Genomic DNA, 14664 nt, shown 5'->3' with positions numbered 1-14664 from the left:
TCTAAGGCCTTGAGGAATCGCCACACTGTCTTCCACAATGGTTGAACTAATTTACACTCCCACCAACAGTGTAAAAGTGTTCCTATTTCTCCACATCCTCTCCAGCATCTGTTGTCTCCAGATTTTTTAATGATCGCCATTCTAAGTGACGTGAGATGGTATCTCAATGTAGTTTTGATTTGCATTTCTCTGATGACCAGTGATGATGAGCATTTTTTCATGTTTGTTGGCCTCATGTATGTCTTCTTTTGTAAAGTGTCTGTTCATATCCTTTGCCCATTTTTGAATGGGCTTGTTTTTTTCCTGTAAATCTGTTTGAGTTCTTTGTAAATTCTGCATATCAGCCTTTTGTCAGATGGATAAACTGCAAACAATTTTTCCCATTCTGTTGGTTGCCAATTCACTCTAGTGACTGTTTCTTTTAATGTACAGAAGCTCTGGAGTTTGATTAGGTCCCATTTGTCTATTTTGGCTTTTGTTGCCAATGCGTTTGGTGTTCTGGTCATGAAGTCCTTGCCTACTCCTATGTCCTGAATGGTTTTGCCTAGATTTTCTTCTAGGGTTTTTATGGTGCCAGGTCTTATGTTTAAGCCCTTAATCCATCTGGAGTTAATTTTAGTGTAAGGTGTCAGGAAGGGGTCCAGTTTCTGCTTTCTGCACATGGCTAGCCAGTTTTCCCAACACCATTTATTAAACAGGGAATCCTTTCCCCATTTCTTGTTTTTGTCAGGTTTATCAAAGATTGTATGGTTGTAGATATATTGTGTTGCCTCCGATGCCTCTGGTCTGTTCCATTGGTCTATATCTCTGTTTTGGTACCTGTACCATGCTGTTTTGATTACCATAGCCTTGTAGTATAGTTTGAAGTCCAGTAGTGTGATGCCTCCCATTGTGTTCTTTTTGCTTAGAATTGACTTAGTTATGCAGGCTCTCTTTTAGTTCCATATGAAGTTCATGGTGGTTTTTTCCAGTTCTATGAAGAAAGTCAATGGTAGCTTGATGGGGATAGCATTGAGTCTGTAAATTACTTTGGGCAGTATGGCCATTTTCACGATATTGATTCTTCCTAACCATGAACATGGAAGGTTTCTCCATCTGTTTGTGTCCTCTCTTCTTTCATTGAGCAGTGGTTTGTAGTTCCCCTTGAAGAGGTCCCTTACATTCCTTGTTACTTGTATTCCTAGGTATTTTATTCTCTTTGTAGCAATTGTAAATGGCAGTTCTTTCTTGATTTGGCTCTCATTAAGTCTGTTATTGGTGTAGACAAATGCTTGTGATTTTTGCACATTGATTTTATATCCTGAGACTTTGCTGAAGTTGCTTATCAGTTGCAGGAGTTTTTGGGCTAGGACAATGGTGTCTTCTAGATATACTATCATGTCGTCTGCAAATAGAGACAATTTGGCTTTCTCCTTTCCTATTAGAATACACTTTATTTCTTTTTCTTGCCTGATTGCTCTGGCTAGAACTTGCAGTACTACACTGAATAGAAGTGGTGAGAGAGGGCATCCTTGTCTGGTGCCAGATTTCAAAGGGAATGCTTCCAGTTTTTGCCCATTCAGTATGATATTGGCTGTTAGTTTGTCGTAAATAGCTTTTATTACTTTGAGATATGTTCTATCAATACCGAGTTTATTGAGGGTTTTTAGCATAAAGGGCTGTTGAATTTTGTCAAAGGCCTTCTCTGCGTCAATTGAGATAATCATGTGGTTTTTGTTTTTGGTTCTGTTTATGTGGTGAATTACATTTATAGACTTGCGTATGTTGAACCAGCCTTGCATCCCCAGGATGAATCCTACTTGATCATGATGGATAAGTTTTTTGATGTGCTGTTGCAATCAGTTTGCCAGTATTTTATTGAAGATTTTTGCCTCTATGTTCATCATGGATATTGGCCTGAAGTTTTCTTTTCTTGTTGGGTCTCTGCCGGGTTTTGGTATCAGGATGATGTTGGTCTCATAAAATGATTTGGGGAAAATTCCCTTTTTGGATTATTTGAAATCGTTTCAGAAGAAATGGTAACAGTTCCTCTTTGTGTTTCTGGTAGGATGCGGCTGTGACCCCATCTGGACCTGGGTTTTTTTTTGTGTGGTAGGCTCTTAGTTGCTGCCTCAACTTCAGACCTTGTTATTGTTCTATTCATAGTTTTGGTTTCCTCCTGGTTTAGGCTTGGGAGGACACAGGAGTCCAGGAATTTATCCATTTCTTCCAGGTTTACTAGTTTATGTGCATACAGTTGTTTGTAATATTCTCTGATGATGGTTTGAATTTCTGTGGGATCTGTGGTGATTTCCCCTTTATCATTTTTTATTGCATCTATTTGGTTATTCTCTCTTTTCTTTTTTATCAATCTGGCTAGTGGTCTGTCTATTTTGTTGATCTTTTCAAAAAACAAGCTCTTGGATTTATTGATTTTTGAAGGGGTTTTCGTGTCTCTATCTCCTTCAGTTCAGCTCTGATCTTAGTTATTTCTTGTCTTATGCTGGGTTTTGAGTTTTTTGATCTTGCCCCTCCCGCTCTTTCAATTTTGACATTAGGGTGTCAACTTTGGATCTTTCCACTGTTCTTATGTGGGCACTTATAGCTATATACTTTCCTCTAGAGACTGCTTTAAATATGTCCCAGAGATTCTGGTATGTTGTATCTTCGTTCTCGTTGGTTTTGAAGAACTTCTTTATTTCTATCTTCATTTCATTGTTTATCCAGTCAACATTCAAGAGCCAGTTGTTCAGTTTCCATAAACCTGTGCGGTTCTGAGTTAGTTTCTGAATTCTGAGTTCTAACTTGATTGCACTATGGTCTGAGAGACTGTTTGTTATGATTTCAGTTGTTTTGATTTGCTGAGGAGTGCTTTACTTCCTATTATGTGGTCAATTTTAGAGTAGGTGTGATGTGGTGCTGAGAAGAATATATATTCTGTGGATTTGGGGTGGAGAGTTCTGTAAATGTCTATCAGGTTTGCTTGTTCCAGGTCTGAGTTCAAGTCCTGGATATCCTTGTTAATTTTCTGTCTGGTTGATCTGTCTAATATTGACAGTGGAGTGTTAAAGTCTCCCACTATTATCGTGTGAAAGTCTAAGTCTCTTTGTAAGTTATTAAGAACTTGCCTTATATATCTGGGTGCTCCTGTATTGGGTCTATATATATTTAGTATTGTTAGCTCTTCTTGTTGTATGGATCCTTTTACCATTATGTAATGGCCTTCTTTGTCTCTTTTGATCTTTGTTGCTTTAAAGTCTATTTTATCAGAGACGAGAATTAAAAGACCTGCTTTTTTTTTTTTTTTTTTTTTTTTGCTCTCCATTTGCTTGGTAAATCTTCCTCCATCCCTTTATTTTGAGCCTTTGTGTATCCTTGCATGTGAGATGGGTTTCCTGGATACAGCACACCGATGGGTTTTGGCTTTATATCCAATTTGCCAGTCTGTTTCTTTTGATTGGGGCATTTAGCCCATTTACATTTAGGGTTAATATTGTTATGTGTGAATTTGATACTGCCATTTTGATGCTAGCTGACTGTTTTGCCCATTAGTTGATGCAGATTCTTCATTTTGTTGATGCTCTTTAGCATTTGGTATGTTTCTGGAATGGCTGGTGCTGGTTGTTCCTTTCTATGTGTAGTGCCTCTTTCAGGAGCTCTTGTAAAGCAGGCCTGGTGGTGACAAAATCTCTGAGAACTTGCTTGTTTGCAAAGGATTTTATTTTTCCTTCATTTATGAAGCTCAGTTTGACTGGATATGAAATTCTGGGTTGAACGTTCTTTTCTTTAAGGATGTTGAATATTGGCTTCCACTCTCTTCTGGCTTGTAGGGTTTCTGCCGAGAGATCTGCCATGAGTCTGATGGGCTTCCCTTTGTGGGTGACCCAACCTTTCTCTCTGGCTGCCCTTAGTATTTTCTCCTTCATTTCAACCCTGGTGAATCTGACAATTATGTGCCTTGGGGTTGCTCTTCTTGCGGAATATCTTTGTGGTGTTCTCTGTATTTCCTGGACTTGAATATTGGCCTGCCTTGCTAGGTTGGGGACATTTTCCTGGATAATATCCTGAAGAGTATTTTCCAGCTTGGATTCATTCTCTTTATCACATTCAGGTACACCCATCAAACGTAGGTCTCTTCACATAGTTCCACATTTCTTGGAGACTTTGTTCATTCCTTTTTGCACTTTTTTCTCTAATCTTGGCTTCTCGTTTTATTTCATTGAGTTGATCTTCGACTTCTGATATCCTTTCTTCTGCTTGGTCAATTTGGATGTTGAAACTTGTGCATGCTTCACGAAGTTCTTATGTTGTGTTTTTCAGCTCCTTCCATTCACTCATATTCCTCTCTAAGTTGTCCATTCTTGTTATCATTTCCTCAAATCTTTTTTCAAATCTTTTTTCAAGGTTCTTTGTTTCTTTGCATTGATTTAGAACATGTTATTTTAGCTCACAGAAGTTTCTCATTACCCACCTTCTGAAATCTGTTTCTGTCATTTCAACACACTCATTCTCAGTCCAGCTGTGTTCCCTTGCTGGTGAGGAGTTGTGGTCCCGTGTAGGAGGCGACGTGTGCTGGTTTCGGGTGTTTTCCTCCTTTCTGCGCTGGTTTCTTCCCATCTTCGTGGATTTATCCACCTGTCATCTGAGTGGTTGTTGATTTTCCGATTGGGTCTCTGAGTGGAGGTCCAGATTGTTGATGATGAAGCATTTCTGTTTCTTAGTTTTCCTTCTAACAGTCTGGCCCCTCTGCTATAGGACTACTGAGGTCCACTCCAGACCCTGCTTGCCTGGGGTACACCTGTAGCAGCTGCGGTACCATGAGGGTTACTACCTGTTTCTTCTTCTGCTATCTTTGTCCCTGAATGATGCCCACCAAATGTCAGTCTGATCAGTCCTTCGTGAGGTGACTCTTTGGATATGCGGGGTCAGGGAGCTGCTTGAGGAGACTGTACTTTATACTTGAGGAGACACTCTGTACTTTATAGAGCTCAAGTGCTGAGCTGTGAGCTCTATTGTTCATTCAGGGCTGCTAGGCAGGTATGTTTAAGTCTGCTGCAGCAGAACTCATAAAGCCCCTTTTCTTCCCTCAGGTGCTCTGTCCTGGGGAGTTAGGGCTTTATTTATGAGTATCCATTGCACTGTCCTGCCCAGCAAGGAGGCAGTCTAATCACTGCCTGCCTGTAGTGGTTATGCTGAGCTGTCGTGGGCTCTGCCCTGCTGCTGTGGGCTCTGCCCTGCTGCCGTGTATAATTCCCTGTAGTCCTGTTTATATGTGTGTGGTTAGAGCTGCTGTGGTGATGATGGCCCACCTCTGTAGTGGCAGACTCTCTTTGTTATGGTGGGTTGCCTTGGCAACGGCAGGCTGCATCAGCAATGGCAGTGTACCTCCCAAGTGCCTCGGTAATGGCAGATGCCCCTCCCCCTCCGAGCTGCACCATCCTGGGTTCAGCTGTGCTTGCCATGAAACTCTCAACCCTAAGTGTTTCCGATTGCTGTTTTGTTTGTTTTTGTGGGAGTGGGACCCGCCGAGCCTGATCACCTGGCTCCCTGCCTCAGAGCCCTTTTTTTTTTTTAAGTTGAACGGTTGATTCTCTCCCAGGTGTTTCAGTCGCCTGCTGAAAGGGTGCTGGGATCTGTGTGATTTCCCGTGCAGCAACCCACTGCACCAGCTGGAACCACGTTGCTGCCCAGGAATCTCCTGGCCTGGCTTTCTGTTTAAGTCCCATTTAATCAGATGAATGTTTTAATCTGCCTTCTGTAATCTCCAATTGCCGGTTTAAAAGGGCAACCAAACCAGTGAATTTTGTATGGAGTGCCACTGCGCTGAGGCTCCGGCCCAAACAGCCACGCTGGCAGCTCATGCAGCTCCTACACCTGGGAATCTCCTGGTCTGTGGGCTATAAAGATCCGTCTGGAAATGCGGCGTGCACTCACCATCTGCGGTTTCACTGGGAGCTGCAATCCTGAGTTGGTCCTACAGTGCCATCTTCCCCAGGTTCCCCCACAAGTTCCTTTTCTTAATGGCTCTGCTATTTTTTTTTTTTTAATTTCTATTTCTGGTTTTGTCTTTTAGAAAAAAGGAATAGTTGAGTGAAAAAATTACCTAATTGTATTAACTGGATGTGTCTTTGGCTAAAGTCTTGTTGTTTGAATCTCAGGGCTAAAAACTCTCACAAAAGTCAAAACTACTACAAATAAAAATAGTTTAAGTAGAAACATCACCGTACCCTAAAGGCAGTGGGCATGAAGGCTAGAATTGTAAGTAACTCAATATGAGTATGAATTCATTGCCCTTTTCCCCTCTAGGTTGTCAAGCATTGGTATTATAAGTAAGTAATTGCTCACAATTTTATGAATTTTTTTAATTTATGAGTTTTCAATATAAATGTATTGAAAATATGCCAACCTTAATTAGTTGCAAAATAAGTTACTAATGAAAAAATCTACTTGGTTATCTTTCTTTGCAAACCCTTAGGAACTATGCAGGCAGGGCTCCCACTTATGGTAGAATCTTAAGATATATATCTATACCAATATGGATATATGTTTAGCTATCTAATGTGTGTATATATATATATATATATCTCAACATATATTATATAAATACATGTTTGAATATCTAATGTATATATCTATATATCACTGTATATCTAATGTACATATTTATATCTCATGATATATATTTAATATAAAATATAATATATATCTAATGTATATATCTTATATATATAATATATGTCTAATGTATATATCTATATATAGACAGATATAATGTATACACATTAGGTATATAATGTATATATCTCTATACACTATATATATATATGTTTATATATCCAATATATATATCTATATATCATTATATATCTAATATATATTAGATATATATATCTATAATGATATATCTACATATATCTATAATGATATATAGATATATATCTATAATGATATATCTATAATGATATATAGATATATACATTAGATATTTAAACATATATCTATAATGTATATAGAGATATATACATTAGATACATATGTATATATCTCTATATATACATTATATACCTAATATATATACATTAGATATCTATATTATGTATATATCTATATACCATTATAGATATATATTAAATATAAATATAGAGATTGATTATTTTTGAGATGCAGTCTCATTCTGTCATTCTGTCCCCCAGGAGAGAGTGCAGTGGTGCAATCACAGCTCACCACAACTTTGACATCCTAGACTCAAGCAATCCTCCTACCTCAGCCTCCTGAGTAGCTGAAACTACAGGTATGAACCACATGCCTGACTAATATTTGTATTCTTTTTTTGTAGAAATGGGCTCTCACTATGTTGCCCAAGCTGGTCTCAAACTCCTGGCCCCAAGCAATCCTCCCATCTAGGCCTCCCAAACTGCCAGAATTACAGGCATGAGCCACCATGACCGGCCAAGGTATTAACACCACAAAAGATGACGCTAACAAATGCTATTTGCAGTGCACAAGGCAGTTGCTCATAGTTTCAAATGTGATTTTTTTGTCCAAAGGGGGAAAAAAAACTTTTATCTGGGTTGTTCAAGAACCCTTTTAAAATGTAAGACACACTTACATAAATAAAGAGAAGTGGAAAAGTCGCTACTGACCATAAGCTCTAAATCAAAGCTGTATTCGGGGTCTCAGTAAAGAAGAGACAGGTCCAGTAAGTCTGGGACTTACAAACTAGCTAGATGATTCAGACTGAAGAGAAATGATAAATGATTATTACAGATATACAAACCTAAGGGTATAGAGGATGGCAATGCATAAATCAGAATAATATTTGAAGCAACAGTCTGAGTAGAAAATTTGGTTAAAATCATGTTTTGTTTTTAGGGGGTCAGCCAACCAGGGGATGGCTATTCCATAGACAAGAAGTAGAGGCATCAGAAGAGGATGAGAGTCACAATTAGAGAGGAATATTTACATCTGATCATCAGGCCAGACCACCAACAGTCTCCCAGGCACTATGAACCTATAACTATAGACTATAAAGCCCACAAAGCTACAAAGATCTCATTTTATGTAAGGTCAGGAAACACTGAAAGAAACCCAGAGAAAATAATTTCTTTCCATATTTTCTTCTAAAGAATACCTGCAATATGAGGGGGAAAAATGTTTCTCAGTGTAGCAGAATAGTCTATGAACTTATAATGTCATTAAACTCTATTGGTGCTGATAAAAAAGGGACACTTAATTACAATGTGCTTTTCATCTTGTAAATGCTTTACAAGAACTATATTAACTAATTAACAACAGAAAACCTGATGTTTCTTGGAAAAGACTCCTGTCTCTTTTTTTCACCTTTTAGATGAACTTTTTTTAAAAACTTGAAATACAACGTGCACAAAATATGTGATATTTAAACTTTTCAAACTAATGATTATGGCAAGCAGTTCATTTTCCTGGTACTTCCAGAGGTGAATTGCAATTAAAAAGGATGTAGGTAAGCCATCTAAAAAGAGAAACAGCTCTATTCTGGCTCATAAAAGCCCCTGTGGTGAGAAACAGTGAATCCTGTAAATGATGGAGTAGCAATGAAGTGAAGATGCTCACTTTTGGCCTATGACTCCCACATCCTCCAGAAGCAGATGAGATAAGGGCACCTATTCCCACCTGCACTGAGCTCTCTAATGTGGGCTTTAACTGAGATTTTCTCTTTCACTTCCAGTAGTTTTAAAATTAGTGATCCCAAACATTCATCAAAGGAACATAGGTAATACAGTGTATTTCCTTTGAAGACAAGTGGGTTTGGTGCATGCAAAAGTTTCTTAAGAGCGCATTTTAAAATCTGATCAGGATTATCATTCAGATATTATTCACACAACAAAAGTATATTAAGTACCTAAAATGAGCAAAGTACTCTGAGGGTCTCTTTGTTTAGAGTCAGGATGGGAAACTTTCTAACTATACCTCAAGAGCTGGGTGGTTTCCATACCTGCATACTATGTCATACCTACTCCTCCTCACTGCCCATGAAATTCTGCCTGCCAAGGCCAGGTTGAAATCCCAGTCTAGAGGGAGGTAGCATGAGATATGAAAAAATTGACAGCCTTGGGTTTAAAATGACCTCTACAGATACACTTCCAGTGGTACAAATGTAATGTAAGAAAAATGTGTAGCCAATGGTATACCGTATATAATATACATAACTTGGACTCTGTATTAGTCTGTTCTTGCATTGCTATGAAGAAATCCCTGAGACAGAAGTCACAATCTTTTTTGTAACCTAATCTCAGAAAAGACATCCCATCACATTTGTTATACTCTATTCACTAGAAGCAAGTCACTAGATCTAGCCTGAACTCAAAGAGAGATTACAAAAGGGCATGAAAACCTGGAGGCCAAGATCATTAGAGCCAGTCTGGAGACTGCCTATCTCAATAACGAACAATGATACAATGCTTTACTCTTGGAAAGATGCAGTTAGTTCTTTCATCATTCATTGACCCAGCAGTATTGATTGTGCAGCTACTTTGTGCCATGCCCTGGAAATCTTAGAAGCAAAGCAGATATGCTCCTGGTCTTCATGAAACCTACAGACTATAGTCCTCAAAATTAAATACCTAAACGATTTTGATCACAAAGAATAAAGTGTTTTCCAGATAGCAAAAACAAAAAAAAAAATGTTTTCAGGAACTTTCTTATTAACTGCTTTTCTTTTTTTTTTTGAGACCGAGTTTCGCTCTTGTTACCCAGGCTGGAGTACAATGGCACAATCTCAGCTCACTGCAACCTCCGCCTCCTGGGTTCAGGCAATTCTCCTGCCTCAGCCTCCTGAGTAGCTGGGATTACAGGCACGCGCCACCATGCCCAGCTAATTTTTTGTATTTTTAGTAGAGATGGGGTTTCACCATGTTGACCATGATGGTCTCGATCTCTCGACCTCGTGATCCACCCGTCTCGGCCTCCCAAAGTGCTGGGATTACAGGCTTGAGCCACCGCACCCGGCCAACTGCTTTTTCTTAACTACTACTCTTGCAAATCAAATGCTGATGAAAGATGAAAAATTACCTTAATCTCCCTACATGATAATTCTGTGATAACCCTTTGCTTGGATCTACAGACTTTCTAGCTCAGTGAGATCCCAAGTGATTTATTTCAATTTCTGTGCTGACAATAGTGTAAGGCCTACAGATAAGAAGTTTGATCTCATCAAGCCATGGAAAGAGAAGCTGCTTATGAATTTAGCTCTTTGTCCCTTGCAAGCCAAAAACTGACATAAAACTTTATGAGATCACTGATATGATTTGGCCATGTCCCCAACCCAAATCTTACCTTGAATTGTAGCTCTTATAATCCTCATGTGTCATGGGAGGGACCCAGTTGGAAGTAATTGAATCATGGGGGTGCACTTTTCCCATGCTGTTCTTGTGATAATGAATACATTTATAAAGGGTAGTTCCCCTGAACATGCTCTCTCTTGCCTGCCACCATGTAAGATGTAACTTTGCTCCTCCTTCATCTTTTTCTGTAATTATGAGGCTTCTCCAGCCATGTGAAACTGTGAGTTTATTAAACCTTTTACCTTTATAAATTACCCAGTCTCAGGTACGTCTTTATAAGCAGCATGAGAACAGACTAAGTACAGTAAATAACTGACAGAAAAATGTATGAGATTGGTAAGGCCCCATTCAGATTCTATGACCATGCTTTGTCCTCTAATGAAAAACTTGAGAGGTTTTTGACAAGAATTAACACCAAAATGATTTCAGTGATTTCAGAATAAACAAACACATTATCAGTGAAAAAAAAAAGAGAAAGAAAGAAATGCCTAAGACTAGGGAATATATCAATTAATTTATTTACATATTTATTTTCAAGTGGTTTAATTGGCTCATGGTTCCCCAGGCTGTACAGGAAGCATGGCAGCATCTGCTTGGCTTTTGGGGAGGCAACAGGAGCTCACAATCAGGGTGGAAGGTGAAGGGGGAAGCAAACACGTCTTACATGGCCAGAGCAGGAGGAAGACAACAAATGGGGAAAGGTACCACACACTTTTAAACAACCAGATCTCATAAGAACAGCACCAAAGGAAAAAACTGCCAATGTTCCAATCACCCCCCACCAAGCCCCACCTCTAACACTAAAGATTTCAATCAAACAGGAGATCTGGACCATGGTGCAGATCCAAACCATATCAAACTCAGGTAGACCTGGTTATAAATCCTGATTGTAGCATTAGTGGGTAGAAGCCATATATTCTACCTTCTTGACCTCCCACAGTATTATTTAATAAAATAATACAAAGCCATTGTTTGGGACTAAGCTGCTGCACTAGTGGTGTCTTACCACTAATATTCACTTAAGGTCCAAAGGCTTTAAAATCAGCAGGTGGCAAGTACAGCCAGGCTTGTGTCCTTCCCTTTGGGGTGGCGAGCTCTCCCCTTCCCAGGACAAGTCCAAATATACCAATCTAGGAGCCAGTACATGGAGTTTGAAATCTTAGGAATCTACTTTGTGCTCTATTCTACTGCAGCTTAACTGGCACCCAAGCCATTAAAAATTCTTCCCATCCTTCCCTCTCCTTTCCTCAAGCATGAGGAGTACCTCCCAATCACTGCCGCAGGTCCACAGTGAGTACTGCCTGGTGAGCACCAATGTTTATTCAAGGCCCAAGGGCTCTTCAATCAGCTTGCAGTGAATGCCACCAGGCTTGGGTCTCTCCCTTCAGGGAATTGGGGTCCTTTTTGGCCCCAAGTGAGTCAAGAAGTGCCATCCAGAAGCCAAGACCTGGAATCAAAGGCCTCAGGAACCCACTTGCTACTCTACCCCATTGAGGCTGAGCTGGTACCCAAGCTGCAAGACACAGTCCTCTTCCCTCTGCTTTCCTCAAGGAGTCCTCTTCTCTGTCCTTTCCTCAAGCCAAAAGAGTCTCTCCCCACGACCACAGCTTGGAATGCACTGGATCACACCTGAAACCAGCATGGCATGAGTCTCACCCAAAGCCCGCAGTGAGCACTGCCTAGGTACTGCTGGTGTTTATTCAAGACCTAAGAGGTCTTGAGTCAGCAGGTGATTAATCCCGTCTAGACTAGGTCCTTCTCTTCAAGGCACTGAGTTCCCTTCTGGCCTAGAGTGTGTCTATAAATGTCATCTGGGAGTGAGGGCCTGGAATGGGGACTTTGCTTGTGTGTACTATGACTGAGCTGGATCCAAGTTGCGAGACAAAATCCTCTTTACTCTTCCCTCTCTCCCCTCGCTTCTTCACTTCTCAAGTAGAAGAAAGGACTCTCTCCCAGAGCTATGAGCTGCACTGGCTAGGATTGGAGGAGAGGTGATGTAAGCACTTCCTTGGCTACCCTAGTTGGTGTCTTACTAGATCGCATGTACCCTAAGTTTTCTGGCTCTGAACTAAGCACAGCATCAGGACTTGCCCAGTGGCTGCAGTCCTTGTGGCCTAGACTACTTTTCAAGTTTATTTAGGGGCCCACAGCCCTTTAGTGTATAGTAGTAGACCTAGCCAGAACTGTGGTTCTGACCACTGAGATGAACAATTCCCCTGTGGCTAGGGCTGGCCTAAATGCTCCCTCAATGGGTGCCAATTCAATTCTGGCCTTTGTTGCTTTCTGCTGTGCCAGGCAATGCTGAGTTCCAATGCAAAGTCTCACAATCACTGTACTCTCCCTCCCCCATGAACACAGATTTTCTCTCTGCACCATGCAACTGCTGCTGAGGGATGGTGTTGACGATTCAAGACTGTCCTTCCTACCCTCTTCAGTGCCTCTTTCCTTAACATCGTGTTAGAACTAGGTATTGTGATCACTCACCTGATTTTTTAGTTCTCATGGAAGTGCCCTTTTGTGTGAGTAGTTGTTCAATCTGGTGTTCCTACAGGGAGACAATCACTGGAGTGTTCTATTTTGCCATTTTTCTCCACCTCCCTCCAAACTCTTTATTCTTTGCTTCTCTTTCTCTAACCCTTCTCTGTCTATAAAGCCAATCCCTTCTGCCCAGCTTATTCAAACATTTATTCTATTTTTTGGAGTAAGATGTTAACCAATTCTAGAATCACAAATAAAGTCAATTGAGATTTTAAATATTTTTAATTTTGTCTCTTGACAGTATCATTCATAATGCTAAATATATAGTATACATACATTAAATTTTTGTGACTGACATTGACTCATTCAAGTAAAAGACACATGTACACAGAGATACACATACCCCCACTATATTTACCTCCTTCAAGCTATATAGTAACAAGCAGGATCTAGCAGAGCCTTTGAGCTCTTACTGGGTAAGATTAGCCTCAAAGTTACTAGGGTCAAAAAGAAGTTGACACCTTCATTTCTGAAGTTTACATATTCTCAGCTCAGCAGCTTCAAAAATCAATTTCTAGGAGTAGTACCAGGCCTGCTAATTATCTTGTGACCTGAGATTAACAAATACAAAAAGTGCCCTTCAGTAATTTAGAGGTCACAAAGGCATTAATTATAATTCTAGTAAATATTTTATCAGAATTTTTTTCCATTCTTCTCCATCATCTTTTAATAAAAATGAGACCTGAGCAAATATGCACAAATTCTAATTTGTTTTATCCAAACTTTAAATCCCTCTTGCCTATTTCTAACTTTGTTATTTATATTTATGATACAATATTAGCTATATTTTTATACTACTAGAGAAGAGCAATTGCAAAAATTTATTAAGAATTCCTTTCCTAAAACTGTTCTCATAATAACCACAAATTGTTAGCATCTATCACCATATTATGTAATCATATAAAAGCCTTTTCTAGCCTCATCCCCATAAGGTACCTTTTTATTATATTATAATGATAAATGGCAAAATGTTTTGCATGACACTTAATCTATTACAGAATTCTACAGGGAATGCTAGACTATTACTCAAGCTTTCTCATAAGCAGCTACAGCTAAAAGTCAGCATCATATTCTTAAGTCAAGTGATCTCTTTCCTTTACAATATTTATTTCTGACAAAATAATTTACCACTAAATACAACTATACCATAAAATCAATAAAAACATATACCAGGAGTAAATATGCTATTGTGTGCTTGAAGAGATTATGATTATGTATTCAGCATAGGGATAGATGTGATATTTTGAAGAGAGTCATGTCATGCTGTCCTGTAATGCAGCAAATTCCCAATTATACTTGATAATTGGATATGAATAATTATGATTCACAGATAAAGCCCAAGTTTATATCAGCCAATAGTTAAATCCCAATAATTCATTATTATGTGAAGGAAGCATTACTTTTGGGGTAAATACAAATGGAAAATTTGTCCCTAAATCTTTCTTCCATTTCCTTCCCCTCTCAGATTAGTTATTAAATTGCAATTCACTCTCTTCTATAGGATATTATTATTCAACTTAGTGTAACATAACACCATTATGTCCCTTTGGTTTTTACATTAATTAGCTTAACTTTTCTATATTAAAAAAACCATTTTATATATTTTTTGAGAATATTCTTCAGGTCTTTGTTATAAGTTTTTTAAAAATTTTATACTTAAAATTTTTAAATATAAATAAAATATATAAAAAAAATACTGAAAATCACAAGCACTCAGAGAATTTTTATCTTTGAGAAACTTTTTTAACCACTTCAAATATTTTATACCTTTTCTGGAGCACTTATTTATGAAGGATAGCAGAATATGCCACCCCAAAATATAATA

This window comes from Callithrix jacchus, chromosome 13, assembly GCF_049354715.1.
Source record: "Callithrix jacchus isolate 240 chromosome 13, calJac240_pri, whole genome shotgun sequence".
Classification (NCBI taxonomy): Eukaryota; Metazoa; Chordata; class Mammalia; order Primates; family Cebidae; genus Callithrix; species Callithrix jacchus.
This window is presented reverse-complemented; position numbering follows the sequence as displayed.